The 17,555-nt window shown below is 50.3% G+C and overlaps 1 long non-coding RNA gene across 1 annotated transcript in view; it reads right to left on the bottom strand.

Annotated features, from left to right (window-relative positions):
• Window positions 1-15,967, bottom strand: part of LOC149858024 (uncharacterized) — a 132,780-nt gene extending 116,813 nt beyond the window's left edge. The window contains exon 1 of the long non-coding RNA XR_016443794.1: window positions 15,875-15,967. This is a non-coding gene — a long non-coding RNA (uncharacterized LOC149858024). The remainder of the gene's footprint in view (window positions 1-15,874) is intronic.
• Window positions 15,968-17,555: the final 1,588 nt, after the last annotated feature.

Genomic DNA, 17,555 nt, shown 5'->3' with positions numbered 1-17,555 from the left:
GAATTTTTTCCAACTATTTGAGCTCGTTGAATAAAAGAGATCACATTTACCCAAAGACACACACCTTGCTGGGGTTATTTGACCCCAGCAGCCTTTCCTGCCCAAAGCAGGGGGGCTGGACCCAATGAGCTCACAAGGTCCCTTCCAGCCCTAAACTTGTGCGAATCCGTAGTGCTTGTCTGCCTACGTCCTTAGACCAACACGAAACACTCAATAGCAGTCGTCTCGCACCCGTCTCTGCGGCTGACAAGGCTCTCGCTTTTCAAAAGATGCAACACGCATTTAAAAGGATCTCCCCTCCATCACCTGCCCAGCCCTCAGGGAAGGAGAAAAAGACCCTCTGAAGGGAAGACCATCCAGTTCAAAGCTTTCAGAAGACGTCGCATTTGCACTCGGACTCCCCTCCAGCCCCAGCGCTACGGCCGTATGGGTCCATCGCTTACATACGAGCCGTCTATTGCGACTTCGCCGACCTGGAAAAGCCAGACACTTTCTTTCCTGAACATCCCCACTGCTTGGGCTTCTCCACTCGACTCATTTCCAAACCTCGCTTGCCAAGAAAAAAAAGTTCAAAGACCTCAGGCAGATGAGACAGCTCTACGCTCTCCGAGGGACTGAAGGCTATCAGTGTGTTGGTACATCAGAGACCCTGTATCTTTGTACTGTCCAAGGAGAGATCCTTGTGAACTGGGCTGGGCTGGATCGTGCAATGTGGGACACAACGAGAAGTTACCGCGGGATAGTTTCGGGAAGATCCAAAAAGGTGCTTGACTGATCTAAATCAGACGCAGTTGAGGGAGTAATCTGATTGCAAATTAGGCCCCTGCTGCTAAAAAAAATTAAATGCTGCCCCCCCCAAAGTCACCATGCATGCCCTGCTTTGCCGACACACCAGACAATATTCAAGATTTCCCCCCAACATATACACACTCTTTCCATAGACGGCGGCCCCATTGTTGGACAAAACTGGTAGAATAATTTTGTTCACCCCTCGGCTATGTCCAGGGAAAGGTTTTTGTGCCCAAGGGTGACCAATTAATGTTGAGATACAACACGGCCTGGTGGGCAGCTCGCTCCAACCACCCCGGGACAAAACCAACACTGCACCGTTTCTATAGCAGAGCCAAGACAAAACTCCCAGAGGAGACAGCACAGTCCACTAGACTCGGGTCTCAAGAAACCTGGGTCTTTTTCTGGCCAGCTTGTGACCCCATGAAAAATTATTTGGTCCCCCATTTCTTCTCCTCCTCTTCCTCTGCTCCAGATCACAGATATTCTGGGCAAGGACTTGTCCTCTTTCTCTCTGTACATATAGTACCCAAGGCAAAGGGGTCTCTGGGTGCTGCTGAAATACAAATATGCTATATCCAGAACACAATCTTGTAAAGAGGAACAGCAAGCCCCCCAACCCCCCATCAACCATTGATGAGGACAAGGAGTCATTTCTTATTTGTGCCAAAGAGCACGTTCCAAAAAATACCCGTCGGAAAAACGCGTCCCCTGCATCCTTCTTCCCTTTGTTAAGCCTGGGATAGTTTAAAAAAAAAAAAAAAAAAAAGCCTCGCTACGCATTCGATTTGAATTCATGTTCATTTGTGACATACACGGATGCAATAGTAAAATAAAGCCTCCAGAAGGGAGCAGATCATCCCTACAATAAATCGTCACCATCATGGGCTTAAGGTTAAGTCAACGAAAGGAAAACGCTTTCCGGCATTTGTGTTATGCCGTCTAGGGAAGGGACGGGTGTTCACCTAGCACCCCGATTATCATATTCAATTTACTCCGAATGCTGTTCTGCAATTGTGTCGCTGCCGCAGATTAGCCAGGGCTGGAAAATTGCTACGCTGCAGTTTTCCGAGTTAACGTCAGCAAGGTTACAGCTCTGCACAGAGAAGCGCCAGAGGTATGTGCTGCAGCCCGCTGGTCCTGGAGAGGCCTCTTTAGCAGAGACGCTTCGCGCCGAGCGGAGTCCACGTCAGCTTTGTTCTGCTCGACCGGACGAGCGGAAATTGCTTGTGCGGGAGGCCGGCCTCGCCTTGAAAAGACAATAGTCCTCCCAGATGAGAGCAGCTGGCCACCGGTTGTCACTGTTGCACCACGAAAACGCAGTCACGTTCAGTCTGTTCTGGCTGCACATAAGGTGATCTTTAATGCCAGGACCTAAAAGCCCCATGGCTTTTCCTGGTGCCTGGTACAGCTCTAGCCGCCGTACTTCTTCGGCTGCCAGGCTCTCCGGATGGCCGAGGCAGAGGCTGACGCGGAAGGAAGAAGTGTCCTTCCATTGCTTGATAGCTGACCAAGGAGAGTTTCACGGTTGGGCAAGGATAAGCCACCTGAGCAGTTGCACTCCCCCATGAGTACGGTCGCTCAGCTCCTCCCAATCTTTCCTGGATGCATGGAGATGCCGGAGGCAGCCGCTTTGCAGAAGCTAGCCTGAAAAAGCAGCAAAGCATGGTTTCAATAGGAGCAGCCCGTCTTCCCGGTAGGAAGAGCGGCTAGTTCTTGGCTGCAGTCTCGATAACATTAAATATCAAGGGTGGCCGCCCCGTCCAGAGCAGCGTAGCGCAGCAACTGCCCCCGGGATGCTGCCCAGATGCACCCAGCAGCAAGACGAGCCCCAGTAAGATCTCATCTTGCATCTACAGTATTGCAAGTCTCTGACCCCTGCTTTGAACAGAACAGAGCTGCCTCCCTGCCAGAGCTCTGGATTTTATTCGAATTCTTCTCAAATGCCATTTCAACCCACCTAAAGCCCATGTTACACCTTGCTGAAGGTTTTCTTCCATGACAGGGTGGCTTCCAGCAATGGTCACAATTTAGTAATGGAGGTTGGCACAGCTAACACCTTTATTATGAAGGAAGAAGGGAGAAATAGAGGGCTCAAACTGGCGTGGGACTGGGAGAGCTGGGGTACAATCGTCGCCCCAGCCACCGTTCTTCTGCTCCGATGCATCCAGGGGCTCCTCACTGCTCTCATGACTCCACCGTGGCTGATGCTATACAAGCACAGAGCATCAGACAATCCCGGCGGCAAGGCTCGGTCCTTATGGTTAGAGCTCGCAAGACGACGGATGAGGCGGAGGGGAGGAGTCCCCAAGAGATCAGCGGCCAAGGCAGGAACAGACGGCAGCTTTCCTGGTGTCGAGTGGGGTCTATGCACTGGGATACAGATAATGTCCCCTTAGCCTTGTTGCTCAAGGGGAGGCAATACAAAGGCACTTGGGGTTCCCAACACCACCGAGTTTGGCTTCCTTACAGCAAAGCTCCCAGGAAGAGGTCCCAGGCGACAGAGCGATGATGCTTGCCTCCCCTGTGGAGTAGGGAGGAAGCCGAGGTCTCAATGCCATCCTTGGCCTGCTGGTGTAGCAAAGCCGCTTCACCCCAGCCTAGCAAGATTCATAGATTACAGAGCCAGAAAGTACTGTGGTCATCACCTTGATGGACCTGGCATCTTGCACAGCCTCTGTGAGATCAGTCATGTTGGAAGTGCAGCATCCTTGGTTTGGAAAGCCGCCGGCTTGGAGTTAAAGATAGGCGGCAATGGTGATGCTGCGCCGGGTAATTTGTTCCAGCAGCTAATTGCCCCACTCGGTTACACAGAAAATGGGCTGTCCTTTATTATTTAATTGCCGAAGATGTATGAATTCAACTTTATTGCTGAAGTTATTTGACTTCAGTTGGCAGCCGCTGGATCTGGTTGCACTCAAGGGCTCGCTAACGAAGTTTTGCTCCCCGCTGACAAACTGTGATCAAGCCCAGTCCCTCCTTCTCGTTCTGCCTCTGCCAATTTAAAGAAGCTTTTAGCTCCTTGAATTTCACCCCGAGCCCCCACGATGGTATTGAGATGCTGCAATCAAGCCACCGCTCAATTTTGTTGCGAGACGCCAAACGAACCGAGCGCGAAGACTTTCACTGGGGGTGCAGAGCCTCTCAACCCCCCTCAAGTTAGATGGGTGGCTCTGTTCTGCCCCCTCTCCAGGTATTCAGCAACCCTTTAGGATGCAGCCGCCCAAACGGTTTGCAGAGCTCCCGTGTCAGCCCCAGCAATGCCTACGCGGAGGTAAAGTCCCGGTCCTCCTCGACTCCCCAGCGCTTTGGGTGCACTGAAGAGTCTTCCTGGCCCAGCTGTGACTTGACCTCCAGCTGCAAAGTCGATGCCTGCCTCTGCTCCTCCGGCACGTGGAAGGGATCCCGACACGGGTCCTATTAGCTCAGCACCGCACTAAGTGGCAGAACGATCACACGAGGCTGGGGGCTGACAGCCTATTGTTGCCAGTACTTCACTAATGAGCCTGTACAAGATGAAGCGACTGTTTCTGTTCCCTGTACTTCTGTACCCCAAGGAAAGCCTCAGGCTCAGCTATTAGAAGCGTGGCTGTCACACACGCCAAAAAAAGAGAAAAGGACACTTTCGCTCGCATTTGTATACAGCTTCTCCCACAAAATTAATAGTTGCCAAGTGACTGAAAGGCAGAATTCAGGGTTTAGAATAATAATTAAGACTCGCTATTCCCTTGGTGTGGGCTAAAAACCCAACATCTTTAGAAATGCTGGTAATTCCAATTACCCTTTTAAAGGAGCAGATTATGCTGCATCATATCTTGCTCATGCTTAGTGAATGCAACCATGTGTTTGCATTTCCAAGGATGCATTGATTTCCTTCACCCACACAAGGCTCCCCACCTTACGCTCCGAGAAAATCAGGAGCAATTATACAGGGAAAGTTTGAACACAAGCCACTCTGCGAGGGGAGAAAGCAGCGATTTTTCGCACAAATTCTTGACACTGTTGAATAGAATTAAAACACTCTTCAAGCCTGTAATAAACCTTCAAAAGCAAAGCATGAGTTTCACAGCCAGCAGCTTAAAAAGAAGAAGGAGAAAAAAAAAAACTAGATGAGGGTTTTTTGTTTTGCTTTTCCATTAAAAAGGTTTCATAACCAGAAGAAAGTCTCTCTCTGAATAGCCTGTATATTTGTAACATGGTACTAAGTCAGAGATGTCCCACATTACCACCCAGCCCCTGCTTTTTGTGGCATTTTTCAAACCATGCTCTGGGATTTAAAAGTTTAGTCCTTGCAGAAAAATCCGGGCATCACAATAATGCACTAGAGGTTGGGCTGCCTCCTGAACCAGCATTTCCAAGGAGCGTGAACTTCTCTGCTTACCATCCAGTACGCAGGACCGTTAATACGGATATTTAGTGGTCCATTGCTTAGCGACGTAGCAGAATGGGGAATGAAATTGGAATAAGGATTTGTGGCAGGGAAGTAGATGTAGAAAGAAAGAATAAGGGAGCAGGGACAGAGACGCAGAAGGGTAGAAACATGGTCATCACACCCACAAGCCTCTTTGCCCATGAAGCCGCTGAACGGCCAGGTCATTTAGTCTTTGCACAGTGGTTTTATTAACGGTAGGTGCCAGCCGCGGCAGGCCTCGCTGCATTCAGGCTCTGCGGCCAGTGGAAGTCTCCACCATCAACTCAAGCAAGCTCTGCTGCAGGCAGGGAATGAAGTTAGCAGCAAGGACGGTCTCCCGAGTCCAGGTTCAGGTGCTCCGAGGGCCACACAGACACCACTTTGGGGTCAGGCTTTCGGTCCAACTGTGGCCGGCTGAGGACAGCTCAGCTTCCCTGGCTCCAGCAGTCAGGAGTGTAGCGAACTGTTGTGCAATTAGGCTAAGGACAGAAGTTACACATAAACCAATATAAATGATCAGAAACCGGTTCAAATCTGTAATACAACAGAAGTTCAGTGCTCATAACACTGCTTTCAAAATGGCCAAAACTGGTTTAAGATGTAGCATCAGACTTAACTGACTTAGGTTATACTGGTTTACTGAGCTGCCGTCTGAGGTCCCCTCCAGATTCGAGCCGTCTGCTCCAGCTGAGCAGAAAGGCATGCATTAGCACCCCTCGGCTTCTGGACTGGGCCACTGCAGGCATATGGCTGCATTTCCAGAGTCAAAAGTGCACGTTTGTTCACTTGCTTATTGGTTCAGTCTACAAAGTTTAAACAAACCTGCCAAGACTGAATGGATTCAGCCTGGGGCTTTTTGATTGTCTGTACTTAGCTTTAAGGGTGAGTTTTCATAGTGCTCTAAGCTGGTCACAACCCACAACACAGCGGTGCTTGGGACTCCTCCGCTCTGAAGCAGCTGTAAAGAGCAAGGACACCAAGGAGCTTCCTGCCCCTCTGCATCTCCATGCATCACCCATCTTTGTCAGCCAGGCCTCCATCAGCCCCTTGTAGGGTGTGCGTGTGCCCGTGCTTCTAAGCACAGTACCAGTTTGTTCAGAGGATGCAGGTGGACAAGACTCTCGCAGCCATTCGCCAAGACCTCAAGCCCAACACGGGCACAAGTCAGCATCAGTAGGATGTCAAAGTGCGTTGCTGAACAGAGGCCCCAACCCTTCCGACATATCGCTGTCTTTCAGAGCTCGGAGGGGGAGAAGTCACCCTCCATCTTCATTCGCTCCAAGCAAAGTCTGTTGAAATGGTGCAAAAATGATACTGTTCTTCCTCAGGATTCATTGCCCAAGTACCGAATGCAACAGCCCGCATTCCTGCCTTTAAAAATCAGAGTAACTCGCTTCCAAGCTCTTTTAATCCCAACATACACACACAAATATCAACATTATTAGCAAAACTGGTTCTCATTTAGGTAAGACATCTTCCTTCTGCTGGTTTGTGATAGATATCAGAAACCCCCATGGCACCTGTTTGACAGGTGAATATTTCCTGCAGAAAAATCACAGCAAAGGTAGATCCAAATGACAGATCCCTCTTCGGCTCATTTGCACAATTTAAAGCTAGCTCAAGTCATGCAAGCAGTATAAAATATTGGAGCATGTGCTACGTTAATCTGGCATAATTAAGATCATTCTCCAATGAGATCTGAGTATTACAGAACTATTTGACAAATGATTATAGACAGATGTCATGCGATGGAAAGGTTTTCCGATAGAAGAATACCTGTCTGGCAGGCTGGCGAGGCAGCTCATTAGCAACTGCACAATTGTTTCTGCAGTAGGGATGTGACTACAGATGTTGAATAAACTAATAGGAGATCTGGGCTTTGTGCCATGCAGCACTTTAGCGGGAGTTGAGTGGAAAGGCGATGGGGGGTTTATTTTTTTTTCCTGCTCAAAGGTTAAATGCCGTTACATCACCAACTCGCCAGACCTTATCAATGGAAACCTGTTCCAGTTCGATGAAGGCTGGATGCAAACAGAGAAAGAGTTAAGTCTTGAGCATTTATGTTAGACTTGACCTAAAGCCCACCTGAGTTAATGGAAAGGCATCCACCAGCTTCAGCAAACCTTTAGCGAGGTTGCTGAAGAAGGAAGAGCCGTGTTGTATTTCACACTGTGTTGCCAAGTTATTAAATCAAAAGAGCATTATTTTAGCTTTTACTAACAGTACAGAGAATGGTTGATAGCTATTTTAACCACACAAGCATTAAGAGGAGAGTGCTCTATTAAATGCCAAGATAAGTCCATGAAAGCCATCACACTATACAGGTAACCAAGCACGTTGTCTTTTCCAGTGATCCAGTTCTTATGTAGTGGCCTCTCCTATAGAGCTACCTGGTACAGAGAACAGCTCATGCACCCTTTAGCAAAACTGTGGTATGGCTCAGGAGCCAAAGAAGTCATTGGCTTCACGTGCGACCGGCTGATTAACAAGAGATCCACAAGTCTGGACAAGCTGATGTTTAAGTAGCATTAAGATAAATTGCTTTGAAAACTATGGATAAGAAGGTGAGTATCGTTGGGAAGTTGCACACAGTTCAACAAGAACATGCTCAGGGGAGCGGGGACTACCCAATAGCAAGAATATGTACACAGCTTCAAAACCTGAGCATCCTTCGGGAGACATAAGTGGCCCCCTCAGGCCAAACTGGCTGCTAGAGTAAGTGGTGCAGTGCTGGCAATCTAGGGCCATAAACAAAGTGACATAATACAAATAACCATGTGAGCCTGGAAGAAGTGATGCAGATTTATGATGAACAGCTGGTCTATATCGAAATGAGAGTTTTGAGGAACTCGTCTCAGTACAGATTTTCCCCTTTTCCTCCTGCACGTCCACACCAGAAAGGGTCAAGATGTGCCTAAATGGCTATGATTCTTCTCTTCTCATCCCTGGATCTCTGCCTTGGACACATGCTAAAGGCTCGTTCGTATCTGATCTGCGGTCATGAGTTATATTTTCTGGCAGGCTGGGGGACTGTTCAGTCCTACAGGGAATCGACCTGGAGCAAGCAAACTGATTTTTCTTTCAAAGAGCAGGCAGCTTGTTTAGAGGGCTGAGAAGTCTTGGGTTTCAGCCCATTTGAAACAAAACCTGCATCTCCAGAGGGCTAACAAATGCAGGGAGATAACAAATGGATGCCATCACTGCTCCCTCGAGGTCCTGGAGAATATTCCTTCCTGGCCAATTGCCATGCACAGGAGAGCTATAGCATTCACATTGCTGATGGGCAGCAGCATAAAAATTGAACGTACCACCACTGTGCCCAAGGAGACTTTGCCTACTAACCCGTGCACCTGCTGCAGATGGGCTGCTGGGAGCATGGTCAGACGGTTAATGACCGAGCCTGAATAAAGGGGCTTTGTGCAAGAACTTGGGGCAGAAAGGACAGAATCCAGATCCCCCCAACCCCAGATGGGAAGGCAGCTCCTCAGTCCTGGCACAGCAACTGTTGCAGACTCTGGGCTGGGATAACTTTTCCCACCTGCCTCCACCCCCTGCAGTGGTACCCTGGAGACCCCATAGCTTCTGCATAACCCCAAGCCCCCCATGCCAAAGTGCTCTGGACCGGCACCGACCCCACCACGCACAAGAGTAGGGAAGAGCCTCTATGCAGCTATGCCACCCACCCGGCTGTGGGCAGAGGGGTGGTGCGGGATGCCCTCACCCCTCATCATGCACTCGGTTATAATGCAGCATTTAGTGGTAGAGCAGCATGCCCTGGCCCATACCACTCCTCATCCGCCTCCCGGGATCTTCCTTCCACTCCAACAACCTCAGCTTTCAACTAGCATAGGGCAAGCCTGGACCCGGCGTTATCCCATTTGGACAATAGCCCTTGGTCTCCCAGGACGCCGCACAGCCTACCATTTATTCAGGTGGGACAGGATTGAACTGGACAATTGACTTGTTTTTCACGCCCACTTGGAAACACGCTGGAGCAGGGAGAGGGATGCCGGTCCAACGCCGAGCCATCTGGGGCGCTGGCTGACCTCGCCTTGCCCCCGCCGTATTATTGGCAGTTTTGAGAGTTTCAAATCACAGCGGGCTCACGCCAGGTAAAGAACGGTCGGTTTAGCAACCATTAACCATGCAGGCAGCTGCCCTCCCGGGGGGCTGGATGCCACGAAGCTCACGTGCCGCGTTTCAGCCGCACGCGGATGCCAGCGTCTTTGCAAAGGAAACACAGCACGGTTTCTCTCGACGGCCCAGAGATGCTGGCAGAGCTCTACAGAGTGAGGTGGCGGGGAGGAAATGAGGTTTCTTTTTCCTTCAGTCTCTACTGATTGTGTAAAAGCGTTCCCCAATGTGTGCACTGCAATGCTTAAAAAATTCAGGGTCCTAGTCATGATGTGGTTAACCATTACCCATCTAAGGCACAATCAGGTTACCATTGAAGCCAATAGCAAGAATGGGCCTTATGTCTTTGGGGTAGATGCTGCTCCCAGGGCACACAAGGCCTTTAAGTTATTCTTACTTGGGATATTGGAATAAGTGAACCGTACTGTCGTTTCTGGGCCGTGACATCACGGGACTTGCAATAACTCCCGAATCTGTATCCCTAACCACCCCTATGGGAGCCAGGTAGCTGCTGCTGCTTAAGATGCAGATTAATTTTACGTGTAAGATCAGCTAATTTAGATGCCCGTGGTCTGCAGAGGAGCCTGTGTAATCACACGAATGCAATATGGGAGCAAAAACTACGCAGGCTGAACTGCACGGAGGTGGGGGCTGCTTCAGGGGTCTTCGCCGTTCTTGCTCTTCTCCACCATCTAGCGCTGGAAGACCTCCGACGGATCGGTCGGGTCCGGTCAGCAGGCCCAGTTCAGAGCTTCCAGCCGATGCCAGCGGGCTCTGGGAAGGCCTCAAAATCCTGCTGTAAATCCAGAGCAATGAATCTGACTGAGGTGCTTCGGATTTGCATCGTGAATGGTCTTTGGTCCGGAGCATTTAGGCAACGTTTATGCCGGCCTCCCATTTCACCCACCTCTTCTCCCTTCCCTCCGTCCCCACTGGTTCTCCTTTCCCTGCCAGGGCTACGATGGTTCACGTGCCCCCCACTCACCACGTCTCAAGTCAGTGGCTCAATCTAGCATGGCAAGAGCCTGCCTCCAACAGCAAGACCTTCCTGCCCGTGGTTTGCCATTGGAGAGAGAGAAATAAACTGATTATTTCGTTGGTTCTTCGGCCCCAGGCAGGTCAGCTCCAAGCCAGCAGCACGCACGTGGGAGTGAGGAACCTGCTGCCCCACAACCTCTCACAGGGGTTTAAATTCGAACAGCTCGCCACCCCCAGAGCAGGAGGGACCTCCTGAGGCCCCGTCTAGTCCAACCCCCTACCCAAACCATCCTATACAAACCCATAACTCATCATACAACTACCAACACCCTAACCTGCCACAGGGAAGCTTTTCCCTGCCCCACAAAAAGTTTCTGCATTAAAAAAGGGGCAACAGAGAGATCCACCAAAGGGTCTCAGGACAAAAAAGCAAGAGAGAGGGGCCCTCGCCCACTCCAGAATTGGCCGTGCCGGATTCAGACCAGAGACTTGAATCTTTTTAGCGATTCCACATCCCAAGGGAAGTTCAGGCTCGGGTTATCGGCTTTTCTTGTGCTGTTCCCCTCTCTGCAGCTCCCAGGTCAGGGATCGGCACCTCTGTCCCCACCTGCCAGGTCGGCATGAGGTTCGTTTTCTCGTGTTGGCCACCCCTCCTGGTCTGAGCCGGTGCACGCACGGTCCCACGTGCGTGGAAGGAAGCTTGCATTTCCACAACACCAGCATCTTCCCAGCACAGCACAGCACTGCGCGCAGCGGGACGTCCCCAGCCAGCTTGAGCCGCAGTGGAAGTGGGGATCGCTCCTCTCCTCGCCTGTCTGCCAAGGAGCAACAGCACTGCCCTGGCCCCTCCAGCGAGTCCCCAGGGATGGAGCACCAGCCCTTGACAGGCAGATTACATGAGGCAGGGTTAATCAGCGGCTGTTTGTCTAGCAGCGCGAGGCTGAAATGCGCTCCAAGTGCTAAGTATTAAAAACACAAGGAGACCGTGGGTTAAGCCAGTTTATTTCCGTGGATCCAGGCTTCCTGTTACTGCCTCCGTCCTGCGTTTCCTTTTCGTGGCCACGCAGAGCAGCTCTATTGCGCCTACCCCCGGAGGATCTCCAAAGTATCTTCACAAGCTCCATCAAGCAGGCCTCTCCCCATTTTACAGAGGGGAAAGCTGAGGTGCAGAGGGAAGATGCCTGCCCAAGACAGCCCAGCATGTCAGTTCAAGTTGGGCACAAGCCATCGACTGCTGCTGCCGAGCCCTGAGCATTGTGAGAGCGTGCTGTATTGGTGATGTGCCTCCCCCACACACCCAAGCCAGGCGTGTGCCCCGACAGAAATATCCTTTCCCTCCTCACACTACTGCAGCGTGCTGGCTTCAGGCAGTCAGAAAGGGAATCCCTCTGCCTGCTATCTGGGATGCTACTGTCCAGCATAGGACTGCCATCCCCTGCCAATGCCTCTGGCGTGCCAAGCCTCCCCACCCCTGCCCGGGGAGAGGTGGGGAAGGAAGACAATACACCGCCCTCCCCAAGCGTGCATGCTGGTCACCAAAGCCTGAGCTTCAATCCACCTGCGCCCGAGCCAGTGGCGGGCACACGCTGAAGGAAATTTGCATTTATATAGCACTCGGCAGCCACGCAGCATCTCAACGGGGTTCACAAACACCGCAGGAAGGAAATGCTGCTCATCAAAAATTGCTGCCTGTCTTCTTCCCCAGCGATTACAGCGATGCTCTCTTCCCCCACCCCTCCAGCCTCCTTGCCAGGGCCCTCTGCCACATCAAGCTGAAGAAACCACTTCTTTGTTCACACCAAAAAAACACCCCCTCTCACCTGGGTGTGCCCCAACCCAGCAAAAACCTACAGGACCTATTGCAATCAACCCACCAGCCCTCAGCTGTAGCAATTACCAACTCTGCAACTCTCATTATCAAGTCTTGCAAGAGAACCTAGGCAGAAAGGTCTCTGTAACGAAAGGAAACATTGCAAAATGATTGCAATGGCGCTACAGCTCAGCTGAGGCTGCAAAGAGGGAGCATGTCATTACCTGGGAGAGAAAGAGGTCATTAACCCGAGATAATTAGCAGGTTACAGGCAAATACAACAGTGCCAACGAGAGGAGGCGGCTGGAGAGAAGAGGCACTTGCACAGAGCTCACAAATAAAGCAAAGCCATGGGGCGACTGATGCGTTCCTCTGCCAAGAACAGCACAGGTATGGCCCAGCACCTTCCCCTAGCATTCGTCTCACGCAAAGTGGCACAGAGTGTAGGCCCTTACTGCCTCGCCATATCGTGCCTAAGTCAGATGCTCATAAATGGTGAAGGATGGAAGATGTCCATTTCTGTGGCTCAAGGAGCCCAGTGTAATGTGCGTGTTAGGTAACGAAACACATTGTGACAGCCAGCAGCGTTGTGCGCCTGCTGGCTGCCAGCATTGTGTGCAACCACCTCTGCTCTGCATGCATACACAATATGTGTTGTAGTGCACACAATGCATTATATTATACATTACACCAGTCCTGCAGCCAGGAAAGCCAGAGTAGCACTTTAGGTATACACACAACCCATCCACTGATACAACACAAGGCAACTCACAACTCGTGATCTCTGGCAGTACACACCTGCTCTCTTGACACTGCAGTGAGAAACTCCTAGTAAGAGTGGCTTGAAAGGCCATGCTGGTTTAGGTATTAAGCAGGTAGAGGCGATAGTGGCTTGTTGAACACACAGTGCCTCAGACACACAAGTGCCAAGAGGTTTGTGCTTTAGGGGCGCACAGCAGCCACCAGCTCCCTGCATCCTGGCTCTTGATCTCTCCCACCCTTGACAGTTTTAGACCCCTTCTAGGATTAGATCGACAACAGACCTCCCTCTTCTTCAACCACATCTGCTTTGCATGCAATGAACAGAAGATGCCTGGCTTATCCACACTACAGTACCCTTTCTTATCACAGTAAGGTCCAGAGATGAACTCCCATGACACTAATGGATGCTAGATAGGCCCCTCCACAACAGAGCAAAAAGGTGCCAAGTAAGTCTCTGGTGCTCCAAAGCAGTTAAGAAAACCCAGAAAGCATCCATCTCTTTTTCCAACCCCATCGGAAAGGAAACCTGCAAAAGCGAGCACTGCTTTTGTGCCTGACGTGCAACACAAATGCTATGCTGGGGCGCCTGCTGGCTGTCAGCGTTAACACACACGGTTTCTAGCTGTTACACAGTCAAGTCACTAATCAGCTCTACCTAGCATATGCAGCAAAATTTTGCCCTTGCACACCAGCAGCTCCGCTGGCTTTCATGGGGCTACAAAGATAGCCAAGGGCAGCTTTTGAGCAACTGTGTTTGACGGTCAGATAATAAATAGAGATAATGGGGGAAAGATTAACATAATTAGCCCCGAAGTTAAGGGCCCTGGTTTGATTGCACTGCACTGTCATTTATCTGTCTGAACAATATTCTGAATTAAAACAAAAAAGCAGCCTCGGCTCGCCAACCTAGCCTTTCTTCCTGGCAGGAACCCCCGAGTTTGTATGTATTCATTAAAATCCTGTCCTAATTGCTCCCTCATCAGCTATGAATCTTAAGAAGCTTAACTGCTAAATGCTTAAATTGTGTTTACTGACAGAAAATGGAATATTTGCTAATGACTACACAGGGAGGGCTCCGTGCTACGGCAGGGGCTTCACACCTAGAGCTGCAGAGACAGTGCAACATACATTTCTCATGACACGTGGTCTGAAAAGGTGAAGGCATACCGCATCTCCTTCAGACAACAGGGCGGAGGATGACAAAGTGAGCTGCTGCTTACGAAAGCTTATGCCTCTCGGAGTCAGTCTAAGAAGCGACTCCATCCTGCTTTCTGGCAGAGCAGAATTTCCCATCACCCTGTTTGGGGATATGCTTGGGAGCTCCAGGTTGTCCCTACACCTACCCCTTTCAAGGGCTTTGTTGCCAGGGCCTGCACGTTACCACAATCTCTGCAGTGGGAAAAGATGGCAGCTGCAACCTGAATGGTGAAGAGAACGTGTCCGCTCCCCTTTCCACAAAAAAACCGTGTTTTGGCAAAAACAAAATAAAGTGTTTTCCACTCGAGACAGGAAGGGGCGGGGAAAGGGAAGGGCACAACCCACAGAAATGTCATTGCTTCCAGAAATCTAACAACGACCTCCGCACAACTCTCAGGAGACCCACCAAAGCTCCACTCCTTTGCAAGCATTAGGAGTTAATTGGAGTGGAAAAGGGTGGTTCGGAAACCCACATCCGTCTAAGCGGTTATGAGTGGACATCACAAACTGCAGATGTGCCAATAGGCCTCCACCCAGCTCCAGTTCCAGCTTGGTCCCCCGTGTTGACCGCCCATAGTCTGAGCTATGTCGAGTTCTCGACCTCTAGTGACCAACAATGTCCGATACCAACGGGCGCATCCAGAATCCCCCCACTCTATTACTGGGGTGGCACTGAAAGCGTCCCGTGTCCCCATCCAGTGCATTAAACAAGTGGTCACTCATCCTCCTGTGATCCTTCAGCGGGAAATGGCATCACATGAGGAGACCACTCAAAGCCTACGGCAGGGCAAGTCTTGAGTCACATAGAGCCCTTGAGCCACATAGTTGCATGGTGGCCCCCTCCTGTGAGGCTCACAGTGTCCACAGGAGACCAACACGAATACGTGTCTTGGGAAATTTAAGAGGGAATAGAGCTGCCCTTCCTGCTGGCCTCTGGAATCAGTCAGCAGGGTGTGCTCACCTACGTCCCTCCGCCTCCCCAGTCCTGCTGGGAGAAAGCCCTGCACATGCACTAAGGAAATTCCCAGACAAACGTGTCACTTGTTGGCAGTTTACATGACAACATAGCGGAGGGCAGGCACTAACCATGGCCAGGTGGTTGAGTCCTGGCTACCAGCCCTCCATGCACTAGAGCAGTGGTCTCCAAAGTGGGGTGTGCGCACCCCAGGGGGTGTGCAAGACAATCCATTGGGGCACAGGAAGAAAATATTAGAACTTCTATTTATATTTTTATAAATATACCTATATTGGGGGTGCATGCTCAAAAATTTTTTACTGATGGGATGCATGATCAAAAAAAGTTTGGAGACCACAGCACTAGAGCACCCTTCCGATGCACAGTTGCACTGGGGAAAGGCAACTGCTGTGGGAATGCCAGCCAAACCAGAATAAAGCCTTTGGGGGCTGCCATGGCCCAGGACAGGATGGGGAAAGCATGGCCAACCAGTTGCCATGACCCAGGACAGGGTGGGGAAGCATGGCCAACCAGTTACATGGCTAACCAGTATGCTGCTGTGCCTGGAGCCAGGTATGGGCAGCAGTTAATTCAAACACAATAGGAGGACTTGGTCCTCCCATAGGAGACAGGTCATTGTAACTGGAGGGTAGCAAAGGAAAGTTTCAAAACTACCCCCCTCCCTTCTCTGTCTCACAGTTAGGGGCTTTGCACCCATTGGAGATACCCCAATATAACCATGCCCTGCACTCTTTCAACTCCCGACAGCCAACAAACCATGACCTCCCCTTGCCCCAAACTCCTAGCCTCTCCCATAGCCCTGCTTTAAAAGGCTGACCTCTTTTCGGGAGGGCCACGACTGAACGAGGGAGCCATCTGCTCTCATTTCCACCCCTGCCAGCTCTGCAGAGCAGCATCCCCTTGAAGGCTGGCTCCTGCATTTCTGAAAGCAGGCTCTGTCCTGAGGGCTGGGGAGTTTTTACGGGTCCGAAACTTGACATCGCCTCTCAAGTTTCCAGGCAACACTGCCATCAATGAACGCAGTGTTTTAAGATCCTCCTCCCTCCTATCCCACCCACCCCCCCAAAAAAACCCAATGCCCAATAAAACCTTTCTATTACAAGAAGGCAAATATTAGCTTCACTCTTTAAAACTAATATGCAGAGGTCCTCGCTCACTCTGTTGTGGGACGTTGCGCAGAATGCTTGATGTATTTATGAAGTCCTAACCTCTGAAAATATTGCTGGCAACAGGTCATAATTCTCCAGCGCGTGACCTCTGGTTTTCAAACAGTGACCTGAACAGACTGGCTACTGGGAATACGTGCGTTTTTCCTTGACCGAGCTCTCCTCCGAGACGTATTTACTGAAATACTTTATTACCTCATCATTGAGCATAATTTAAAACTGCAGTTAAGCACTCAGCATTTAAGTAAAAGCATGCATCATTCTGACAGCCTTTGCCGAGAAGGTAGGACGTTTGCACAAACTGTCGGCCCTGAATTTTCCTAAAATTCTGAGCAATTAGCTCATTTAAAAACTTCCAATTTAGACACCTTCACTGAAAAAGTTCAGCTTTTTGCCTTGCATGTTTTAACGTAACTGGTTTGGATCGCCAAAGATGTATGAATTCAATTAGTGGGGTCTACATGAACGAAGCATTTTCTGGATGGCTTTAATCCATAGGAGACCACTATGTTGATTTGTCAATATGAATTTAATTAGTGTCTTTAAGTCTAAATTCCAAGAGTCCCCTTTTATCTAATTATCACATTTGTAAGAAACCATTATCGCATATCCCTTGGCCTGAGAGGTTTCCCCATCCAACCCAGGACCACGTCTGGAATAGGAGCGTGCTTTTAAACAACTTCAACATGATTCAGAGAATGACATTGGGCTCAGCTGCGGTGTCTGTGCTCTTTCTGACTGAGAAAAGGCTACTTCCTATTGCTGTTTTCTATCACCAGGGCTTGAGCTTGCACCAAAAAGATTTGCTTCCTTCACAGGGCAACTGGATCAGGAAAAAGATCATGCATCTATACACAACTGCAAGAAATGGTACCGTGCAATGCTCACTAGCACATGAATGGCCATGCAGCAAATGACTGCTCCTTGGTTCACATGCTGCTTGCTGTAGCGGGGGAGAAAGAAGTACAGGGATTTACCACTTCACAACAGCACCTGGGATCCCACTCCTGGCTGGGGCTTCCCTGAGGATGGATGTGCACAGCAATACGACACGGATCCCAACCCAAACAGCTTGCAAATTAAAACACGCAAGACCAAGGAGGAGCCCACCTCTGTCTGCCCCTCCAAGGTGAAGCTAAGGGGCAAGGAAATAAGGATTTGCCTTTATAGCATCCCTTCCTGGGAATGCCGGGGGCACAGGGCTGGTATTGTGGGGGTCAGGTCCCCCGAGGAGTCTGGCAGGGCTGGATACTGAACTCAGATGCCCCAACCAGGCACCCAACTGAGAACACCTTGCTACGTCTCACTCGCATTGCCCCAACTCCAAAGAAA

The sequence above is a fragment of the Crocodylus siamensis genome, chromosome 8 (genome assembly GCF_052110815.1).
Source record: "Crocodylus siamensis isolate JL-2025a chromosome 8, ASM5211081v1, whole genome shotgun sequence".
NCBI classification, from domain to species: Eukaryota; Metazoa; Chordata; order Crocodylia; family Crocodylidae; genus Crocodylus; species Crocodylus siamensis.
The sequence above is the reverse complement of the archived record's forward strand: the minus strand, read 5'-3'. Positions and strand labels throughout refer to the sequence as shown.